We start from the raw sequence: 10,132 nt of genomic DNA, 5'->3' as shown, positions 1-10,132 counted from the left end.
CAGGAGGGGTCAGCAAGGAATAGGAAGGGGCAGCAGGAAGGCGTTGGGACGGTCTGCAAGGAACAGGAGGGGTTACCAAGGAGTAGGAAGGGTCTGCAAGGAGCAAGAGGGGTCAGCAAGGAGTAGGAAGGGGCAGCAGGAAGGGGTAGGGACACTCTGCAAGGAACAGGAGGGGTCACCAAGGAGTAGGAAGGGTCTGCAAGGAGCAAGAGGGGTCAGCAAGGAGTAAGAAGAGGCAGCTAAGAGTAGGAAGGGGCAGCAAGGAGTAGAAAGAGTCTGCACGGAGTAGGAAGGGGCAGCAAGGAGTAGGAATGGTCTGCAAGGAGCAGGAAGGGGCAGCAAGGAGTAGGAAGAGGCAGCAAGGAGTAGGAAGGGTCTGCAAGGAGCAGGAAGGGGCAGCAATTAGTAGGAAGAGGCAGCAAGGAGTAGGAAGAGGCAGCAGGGGGCAGGAGGGGTCAGCAAGGAGTAGGAAGGGTCTGCAAGGAGTAGGAAGGAGCAGCTAGGTTAAAGAAGGGCCAGAAAGGAGTAGGAAGGGTCCTCAAGAAGCAGGAAGGGTCTGCAAGGATCAGGAAGGGGCAGCAAGGAGAAATAAGGGGCAGCAAGGAGCAGTAAGGGGCAGAAAGAATCAGGAGGAACAGAAAGGTTCAGCAAGGGGCTGCAAGAAGCTGGAAGGGGCAGAAAGAAGCAGGAAGGGAAGCAAGAAGCAGGAATGGTCTGCAAGGAGCAGGAAGGGCCTGCAAGGAGCAGAAAGGGATCAGAAAGAGAAAGGAGCAGAAGGGCGCAAAATAAGCAGAAAGTAGCAGAAAGCTAAAGGAGCAGAAGGAGCCTCAGAAGAAAAAGAAAGCCGTGTCAAATGAAGGAGAAGAAAATGAGATTGGAGCACTTCATTCTGGACACCACATCATAAGGCGTTGGTACCTACCTGGGCCTGGCAGGGAAACTCTGGACCTTCTCATCTCCCCAGGTAAAAACAATATCAGTGTTAATGTGTTCACTTTTATTTACTGAGTGTCAAGAAACACACAGGGCCGCTGGGTAGGGGTGCCGTTGATTGGCTAGAGGGTCAGCTGGCACTCTAAGCCAATCAGTAGCTCCCCATTCATAAAAATGTAAAACATTTTTATGAATCGGGAACTAGCGATTGGCTTACAGTGTCAGCTGACCACTCTAGCCAATCAGCGGCACCCATGCCTAACGTCAATCTGCACTTCCTGACACTCTGTTTTAGAAGCCGAATACCAGTGAGCGACCTGGAGATCTGGAGCTGAAGGAAGACTTTGGCGGTAAACCATTTGAGAGCGGTTTCACCCCTTAAAGGAAAGAGCGCCCAGGGGCCTCCTTGCATCATAGCATTTTCATTTAGATGAAGTTGTTATGGTGACCAGAATGTTCCTGAAATTTGATTAAAGGAACACTATAGTGTCAGGAATGCAAACAAATATTCCTGACACCATAGTTGTGAAAACGCTATTCACCCTGGCTTTATGTGAAAATTACTTTTGACACTGTCAAAAAGGGGGCAAAGCATTGATGTCATTACAATTATGCCCCCCCCCCCCCCCCCCTGGAAAAATTCATGCGGACACCCATGCTCGGGGTCCCCATGTTCTTCAGAGTCCCAATGTCTCAGCGTCCCCATGTCTCGGAGCTGCTGTCTGGACTCTCTGTGTAGAGCTGCTCCCCCGCGGATCAGTGAGCAGAGAGAGTCAGGGAGGGAGATGCCGTAACTTCTTATCACTGCCTCTCTCCAAACAAACAGCGAGTCCTACTGGCCGGCGCTGGTATTGCAGAATAATCTCTGTTTATACTGAGACAGACATTTGTATTGCCGGTATTACTGCAATACCGGCACTGACTAGGCAGCCTCAAATACCTGAGAAATACTTCTGAGAAATACATGGCAACCCTAAGAAATACATGAGAAATACCTGGCAACCCTAAGAGTAGTGTGTAAAAAAAAAAGAAAAAATATATATATATTCCATGGGCCTGGGCCTGGAGCTCCATCAGCCCCTATGTTAATCCGGCCCTGCTCCTAATACACTTACCTGCCTCGCTTTACCACACTCACCATATCACATTAACCCCCTAATCATGTCACAGTCATCTTCTCTCACACTGTCACATTCGTCCCTCTTCATCCTGCCACACTCACCCTATCACATTAACTCCTCAAATCCTGTCAAGCTTACCTTCTATCGCCAACTTACACAGACTCCTCTGAACGTGCCACACTCATTCCCAATTCTGTCACACTCACCATGTCACGTTAACCCCCTTAATCCTATCACATTCACCTCCCCTCGCCCTGTCACACTCCCTCTTCCAACCAAGCAACATTCACCCCAACTCTGTCATGTTCACCCCCCAACTCTGCCACATTCACCCTGCCACATTAATCCTCTAATCCTGTCACACCTGCTCTCGCCCTGTCACACTTGCTCTTCCATCCATGTCACACTCACGTTCTCCAACCCTGTCGAATTCACCCCCTTGCCCTGCCACAGTTTTCCCTGAAGACATTCATCATACGCACGCAGTCATAAAACATACCTTCGCCATAAATACAATGCACAAAGGCCACAGGTAGTCCCTATACACACAACACACCACAAGCAGCTACCACATACACATATAGTCCCAGAAACAAACATACACATGCTCACAGAAACATACATTCACATACAAGGATACTCACTGTCAAACACACACTCTCAGGCATATACACAGGTACACAATGCCAGATACACTTAGAAATATACACAGCCAGATACACATTGTGACTGTACTTGTCAATATGTGTGACTCTGTTCATCAGTGTGTGTGTGTGTGTGTGTGTGTGTGTGTGTGTGTGTGTGTGTGTGTGTGTGTGTGTGTGTGTGTGTGTGTGTGTGTGTGTGTGTGTGTGTGTGTGTGTGTGTGTGTGTGTGCATGTGTGTGTGTTTTTGTGTAAATGTATTAGTGTGTGTGCGTTTATGGCTGCAATGTGAGGGTGACATGGTACAAGCACTGCAAAGGTAAAGTGGCAACACATATAATATAGTATACATACATATACAAAACATGGGGAAACATATATAAAGAACATATAGCATAATATCATTGTAAAAGGATTATAGAATGTGTAGAAAATATATATATCTGTAACTTTATTATTTGGTTAATTATTGTTTTAAAAGCTTTTTTGCCCAATCAAAATTTCCGTTTCCAAAAACTCCTTCACACCAGCAACCATACCACACAATTGTATATAAATTATTCGCATAATTACAAAGTACATTTCTTTATTGCAAATTAATTTAGCTTGCAATTTATGCCATAACTACAGTCGGAGAGTTTGCAACACTGGGATTCTCTAAACAATGAATACAGAGACTAGTTCCACACAATGGACTATATATTTTTACTCTCGCATCATCTTTTCCATATTTACATCAAGGTAATGACCCACCACATAATACATTTCCAATATACAACCATCATATAATACATAACATGTAACATATCCACATTAATCAATTTCCTGGTAGGGGTATACCCAGATACCCCTACACCACCAAGGTTCTGAGCCACCAATGGACTCGAAACCTATCAAAACATGTACAAACAGTGTGCCCTTTTAACCAATCAACTAACCAATTAACTAACTCCCCTTACTCCTCTCTTAACGAAGGCCCATTATCCTTAATGTTCCTTACCCCACCCCACCGCTTTGACCAAGCGGGGAAAATTTCAAAGGGAGGGAGGGACTAACTCTGCTAGGTAAGAAATTAGAGTGAGGGTCTTAAAATGCCTGCCCCTTTATATCAGCCAACCCCAAAGCACTGCTCTGCCAATTTCTCCATGGGCTTCATGACAGGTGCATAGTCGCCATATGGGCAAGGGGAGGGATATATGACTTGAACCCAACCCACCCAATAAGACACTGACACTTAGGGTTATGGGTTAAATTGACCACAGCTTTAATTATAAGATAACAATAAATATTTATATATATAGGGTCATTACCTGCCACACAGGCAGACATTCACACACACAGACACACAGGCAGACAGTCACACTCACACTGACAATCACACAGTTACCTGTGGAGTTCATTGTGGAGGCGGCGGATAACTGCTTCTCCTGCAGCAGTTATCTGCCCCCGTCGCACAGGAAGCTCCGCCCCCATCGCACAGGATGCTCCGCCCCTGCCGCAATTTATTTATTTTATTTTTTTAATTCCGGCCGGGCCATGTGTGAGCTGTGTCGGCCGCAGGGCGCCCCCTGCTCCACCCCTTAGGCCGGCCGTGTATGGCATTGTGATCTATGCCGCAAATGGATGTGTCTGAAGACTGGAACTTGACTACTCTCGATTTGACCTACATTAATGGAAGTTCTAGCAGGGCGTGTGATAGGTTTTATATGTAGCCACTTGTATAGTCTTTATTGAAAAACAGAGCAAACTTTGTGAGCATAAATATCTTTTTGAGCTGTTTTGAGAAGATTGCAAATGGTGGGAAGGAAAGTGCCTAGTGTATTACAACATTAAATGAGCTGTATGGGCACCATAACAACTTTTTTAAAATAAAGTTGTTGGTTGTTATATTGCCCAGAGATCCCTGGCACTTTCTTATCTGAAGAGATTAAAACAGTTCTCGAAGGGTTTAACCACAAAGGTTGCTCTCCAGCACCACATCTTCCTGTCCCCAACGGCTCCAGTTTCTCCACTGCCGTTGGGGACAGGAAGATGTGGCGCTATATTCCTATTTGAGACTGAAAAATAACATTTTTGTACAATATTCTTACAGTGCCCTTCACCCATATTGGCACCCTTGGTGAATTTGAGCAAAGACTGTGAAAAAGTATCTTTATTTTTTTTAACATTTTGATCTTTTGTTTAAGAATTACATAAATATTCTCTGTTCTCATGGATATCAAACGATTGAAAACACAACACAGGTCTATCCAGAATAAAATCTTTGTTAAATATATGTGTGTCACATTTATTGTCACCCCTATGGAAATATATTTGTATAATACTGATATTTAAAAAACATTTTAGTTCACCTGGGCAACAGGAAATTTTTCAACCATGACTTCCTGTTTCATGTGGGCATAAATCTTAGGTAACACATAGGCCAAATTCCCTTAGTCATTCAATGGGTAAGACCAAGAAATGTAGCTGTGATGTGCAGGCAAATGGGAAGTGGTTATAAGAAAGTAGAAAAAGTATTGAAAATGCTAATTTCCACTCCAAACGGAAAGGCTCAAGGAGGAACAGCCCCTTGTGTGTGTGGGATCCAATTCTGTCCTTCAGTTTGAAGTGGTACTACAAGAACTCCTTGCTTGTGAGTTTTATTTACTATTATTTTGATTTTATTATGTGATATAACAGTGTTGCACTAGGATTATCTTTGCTTCTGTTTTTAGATCTTTGGATCATCGAATGGATATTGTGCAAGTATATTAGTTATGGCTAGTTTTTGTACAAAAAAAAAATCTTTCACAGGTTTTGGTGATTTTTTGCACATTAATTGAGTTTTTTCAATTAATTGGCTAATGTACCATTATTGTATAAATAATTAGTAGTCACTTTTTCACATTACTTTTAATATTTATTGTAGGATATTGTTTTAATTGATATTGTGCAGCACTTTATTGGTTGCTTTGTATGTTTGAGCCAGTGTTTGTGTGTGTATGCATTTGGTTTGTGCGAGTGTATTAGGCATGGTATGTTTCTGTATATATGCATTAAGCAGTTTGTTTGTTTGTGTGTTTGTTTTAGGCACTGTGTGTTTGTGTTTGTGTATGTCTGCATTTAGCAGTGTGTGTTTATATGTATTAGGCAGGTTGTGTGATGTATTAGGCAGTGAATTTATATAGATTTCTCCTCTTTCTCTATAGGTCTAGGAGCTGTTTGTCTCCTTTGTCGGTTCCCAGAGGCTCTTTTCTGCTATGACATCGATTAAATAAGCTTTCTAAATGATTAAATACTGTTACAACAACTTTCCAAATGACTTATAGGCGAAAGCATTGGGAATATTTTGTAGATAAATAATTTGGTAAGTTTTTCTAACTGTATTGAATCATTTGGAAATATTAATAAACTAAGGTCTATATGCCTGTCCCGCTTAAAAAAAAAAAAAAAAAAAAAAAAACAGGCAGACACTTGGGGGGTCTTATAACAATCTGAGAAGTCCCTTTTAAAACTTGGGTCAACATAGCAAAATTAAAAAAAGTTCTTCAACTCAAGTGAGATCAAGACTTTTCCTACCTTTTTTATTTTGGTCTAAGTTTTTAACTCACTGTTTAATGAATTGACCCAAGTGGAAAAGAAAAACAACAGGGGACACTGTGAAAAGAACAAGAGACACTAACAAAAATGTGATAGACCATAAAATATTAACAGGGTTTTTCACTAAAGTGAGAATTCAAAGTGGGGCAAGTATGAGTGCTAGCAAGATTGAGAAGTTGACTCTGTCTGCTCTATAGATGCATGCCAGGAAGAGTCTCTTCGGGGTATGTACCTCTGTGGCAAATGTGAGTGGGAGGCTTCTCTGGAAGCTCAGATTGGAGATCTGGAGAAGCAAATTGCAACACTGAGGTGGACTGACAACCGTGAAAAGGGCTTACTGCTCACTGAGCAAAGTTTAGTTGGGGCAGGTAGTGGAGTGGGAGGAGATGAGACAGCTGGTGAACAGGCAGGTAGCTTGGTGACAGTTGGGTGAGGTAGAGGAGTGGGAAGGAAGGGGAAGGGTGTTGCTAGTCCTGATTTTGTACACCCCAGAATTTATTTAATACGTTTTCGAAATGATTAAATACTGTTGGAAAACATTTCCAAATTATTTATTTATATACATCAGCAGTTTTGCCCGCTATAGTGAAGAAGTTTGGAGTATCAGCTGAGTAATGGCTGTGCTGGAGAAAGCTGCTCCTTCTAACAGTCGGGTGAACAGCTCCTCTTTTATTGATGGGATATTGCTGTCTCCCAGGTGCTCAGGTCCTGCATGTTGCCGACAGAGTGGATGGATTTTTAGGAGGGGCTGGGGACAGGGCCGGATTAAGAGCCCAGTGGGCCTGGTGCTGATAATTATGATGGGCCTAATTACAAAATCTTATTGACCAAAAACACTAAAACAGTCCTACCTCCTAAGCGTCATGTATCTGATGGAGATGATGCTGTAGGGAAACTCATAGGATGCAACTATGAGAAAACACATACCCTTTGCTAATCTCATGCTTTCATCTTTCAAGTAAACCCATACCCCCTAACAGCAGTGTCCAGTAAAGCAGGAAGTCTATGGATGCGGTAAAAGGGTGGGCTACTGACACAAATCACATAACCAGAACGTCCGAAAGGGCGAACATACACAAAAAGGGGGAATGTCTGTGTCCCTATGTCTCCCAGTCCCTTAGTGTTTGTGTCCTCATGTCTCCCAGTGTCCCCATGTCACTAGGGGACATTGAGAGACATTGGGACACTGGGAGACATGGGGACACAGATACTAGGGAACACTGGGAGACCTGGGAAATCTGAGACTCTTGGGGACACTGGGTGACAGACACGAGGGGACACAGGGAGACATGGGGCACTGAAATACTGTGATATATAGGGGACACTGGAGACTTGATAAAAACCTGGGTACAGGTCAAAATGTTGTGGTGTCCAATAAACCTGCTTAAAGCTATCACAGTGAGTGCCTGAGATTTTTTTCTTTTATACTAGGGGACACTGAGACACTACGGGCACAGAGACACTACGGGCACAGAGACACTACGGGCACAGAGACACTATGGGCACTGAGAGACATGGGGCACTGAGACACTGATACATAGGGGACACTGATACATAGGGGACATTGGAAACTTGATAAAGACCTGGGTACAGGTCGAAACGTTGCGGTGTCCAATAAACCTGCCTAAATCTATCACATTGAGTGCCTGAGATTTTTTCTTTTATACTAGGGGACACTGAGACACTAGGAGACATGGGGACACAGAGACATTGGGAGACTAGGGGACTTTGGGAGTCTAGGGAACACTGAGACACTAGGGACACTGGCACACTACAGACATTGAGAGACACCAGGGACACATGGCGATACTGAGATACTAGGGACACTGGCTGGGAGACATGGGAACACTGCCATGTCTCCTATGTCTCAGTCGCCCAGTGTCCCCATGTCTCCCTGTGTCTCCATGCCTCTCAGTGTCCCCATGTCGCCCAGTTTCCCCTAGTGTTTGTATCCCCATGTCTCCCAGTGTCCCTTAGAGTCTGTGTCCTCATGTCTCCATGTGTCCTGATGTTAGAGACATGGGGACACTGGGAGACATGGCGACACTGAGACACTAGGGACAGTGGCTGGGAGACATGGGGACACAGACTAGGGGCCACTGGGAGACATGGGGCCACTGTGTCCCTAGTGTCTCAGGGTCATGGGCGTCCGAATGGGGGGGTAAAGGGGGTACTTGGCCCCCCCCGGATTTTTCAGCTTGTGCAGCTATTTTTCGTTTTAGTGTGAGAATACAGTGCAATACCAGCGCTGGCCAGTAGGTGGCGCTGTGAATGGAGAAAGGCAGGAAGCTACAGCTTATCCCTGCCTCTCTCTCATGACTGAAACCGCAGGGGAGCAGCACAGAGGCAGCCTACAGAGCAGGTAAGTGAGGGATGGGGGGTGGGGGAGACCGCATAGAGGAAGGTAAAGTAGAAGGAGCAGAAAGGTTCTGCAAGGGGCAGGAGGGGCCAGCAAGGAATAGAAAGGGGCAGCAAGAAGCAGGAAGGGGTCGAAAGGTTTTCAAGGAACAGGAGGGTAAAGTAGAAGGAGCAGCAAGGAGCAGGAGGGGTCAGCAAGGAGCAGAAAGGGTCTGCAAGAGGCAGGAGGGGTCAGCAAGGAATAGGAAGGGGCAGCAGGAAGGGGTAGGGACGGTCTGCAAGGAGTAGGAAGGGTCTGCAAGGAGCAAGAGGGGTCAGCAAGGAGTAGGAAGAGGCAGCAAGGAGTAGGAAGAGGCAGCAAGGAGCAGGAAGGGGCAGCAAGGAGCAGGAAGGGGCAGCAAGGAGCAGGAAGGGACAGCAAGAAGCAGGAAGGGACAGCAAGGAGCAGGAAGGGGCAGCAAGGAGCAGGAAGGGGCAGCAAGGAGTAGGAAGAGGCAGCAAGGAGTAGGAAGAGGGAGCAGGGAGGGTCTGCAAGGAGCAGGAAGGGGCAGCAAGGAGCAGGAAGGGGAAGGAAGAATCAGAAGGAACAGAAAGGATCAGCAAGGGGCTGCAAGAAGCTGGAAGGGGCTGAAAGAAGCAGGAAGGGCAGTAAGAAGCAGGAAGGGTATGCAAGAAGCAGGAAGGGCCATCAAGAAGCAGGAAGGGCCATCAAGGAGCAGAAAGGGATCAGAAAGAGAGCAGAAGGGCGCAAAATAAGCAGAAAGTAGCAGAAAGGTAAAGGAGCAGAAGGAGCCTCAGAAGGCAAAGAAGACTGTGTCAAATGAAGGAGAAGAAAATGAGATTGGAGCACTTCATTCTGGACACCACATCATTAGGCGTTGGTACCTGGGCCTGGCAGGGAAACTTTGGACCTTCTCATCTCCCCAGGTAAAAACAAACAATATCAGTGTTAATGTGTTCACTTTTATTTACTGAGTGTCAGGAAACACAGAGGGCCGCTGGGTAGGGGTGCCGCTGATTGGCTAGATGGGTCAGCTAGCACTCTAAGCCAATCAGTAGCTCCCCATTCATAAAAACGTAAAACATTTTTATGAATCGGGAACTAGCGATTGGCTTAGAGGGTCAGCTGACCACTCTAGCCAATCTGCAGCACCCATGCCTGACGTCAATCTGCACTTCCTGACACTCTGTTTCAGAAGTTGAATACCACTGAGCGACCTGGAGATCTGGAGCTGAAGGAAGCCTTTGGGGGTAAACCATTTGAGAGCGGTTTAACCCCTTCAAAGAAAGAGCACCCAGGGGCCTCCTTGCATCACATCATTTTCATTTAGATAAAGTTGTTATGGTGACCAGAATGTTCCTGTAATTTGATGAAAGGAACACTATAGTGTAAGGAATACAAACATATATTCCTGACACCATAGTTGTGAAAACGCTATTCACCCTGGCTTTATGTGAAAATGACTATGCTCCTTCCCTTTCATGACACTGTCAAAA

The sequence above is a fragment of the Pelobates fuscus genome, chromosome 1 (genome assembly GCF_036172605.1).
Source record: "Pelobates fuscus isolate aPelFus1 chromosome 1, aPelFus1.pri, whole genome shotgun sequence".
Lineage (NCBI taxonomy): Eukaryota > Metazoa > Chordata > Amphibia > Anura > Pelobatidae > Pelobates > Pelobates fuscus.
The sequence above is the reverse complement of the archived record's forward strand: the minus strand, read 5'-3'. Positions refer to the sequence as shown.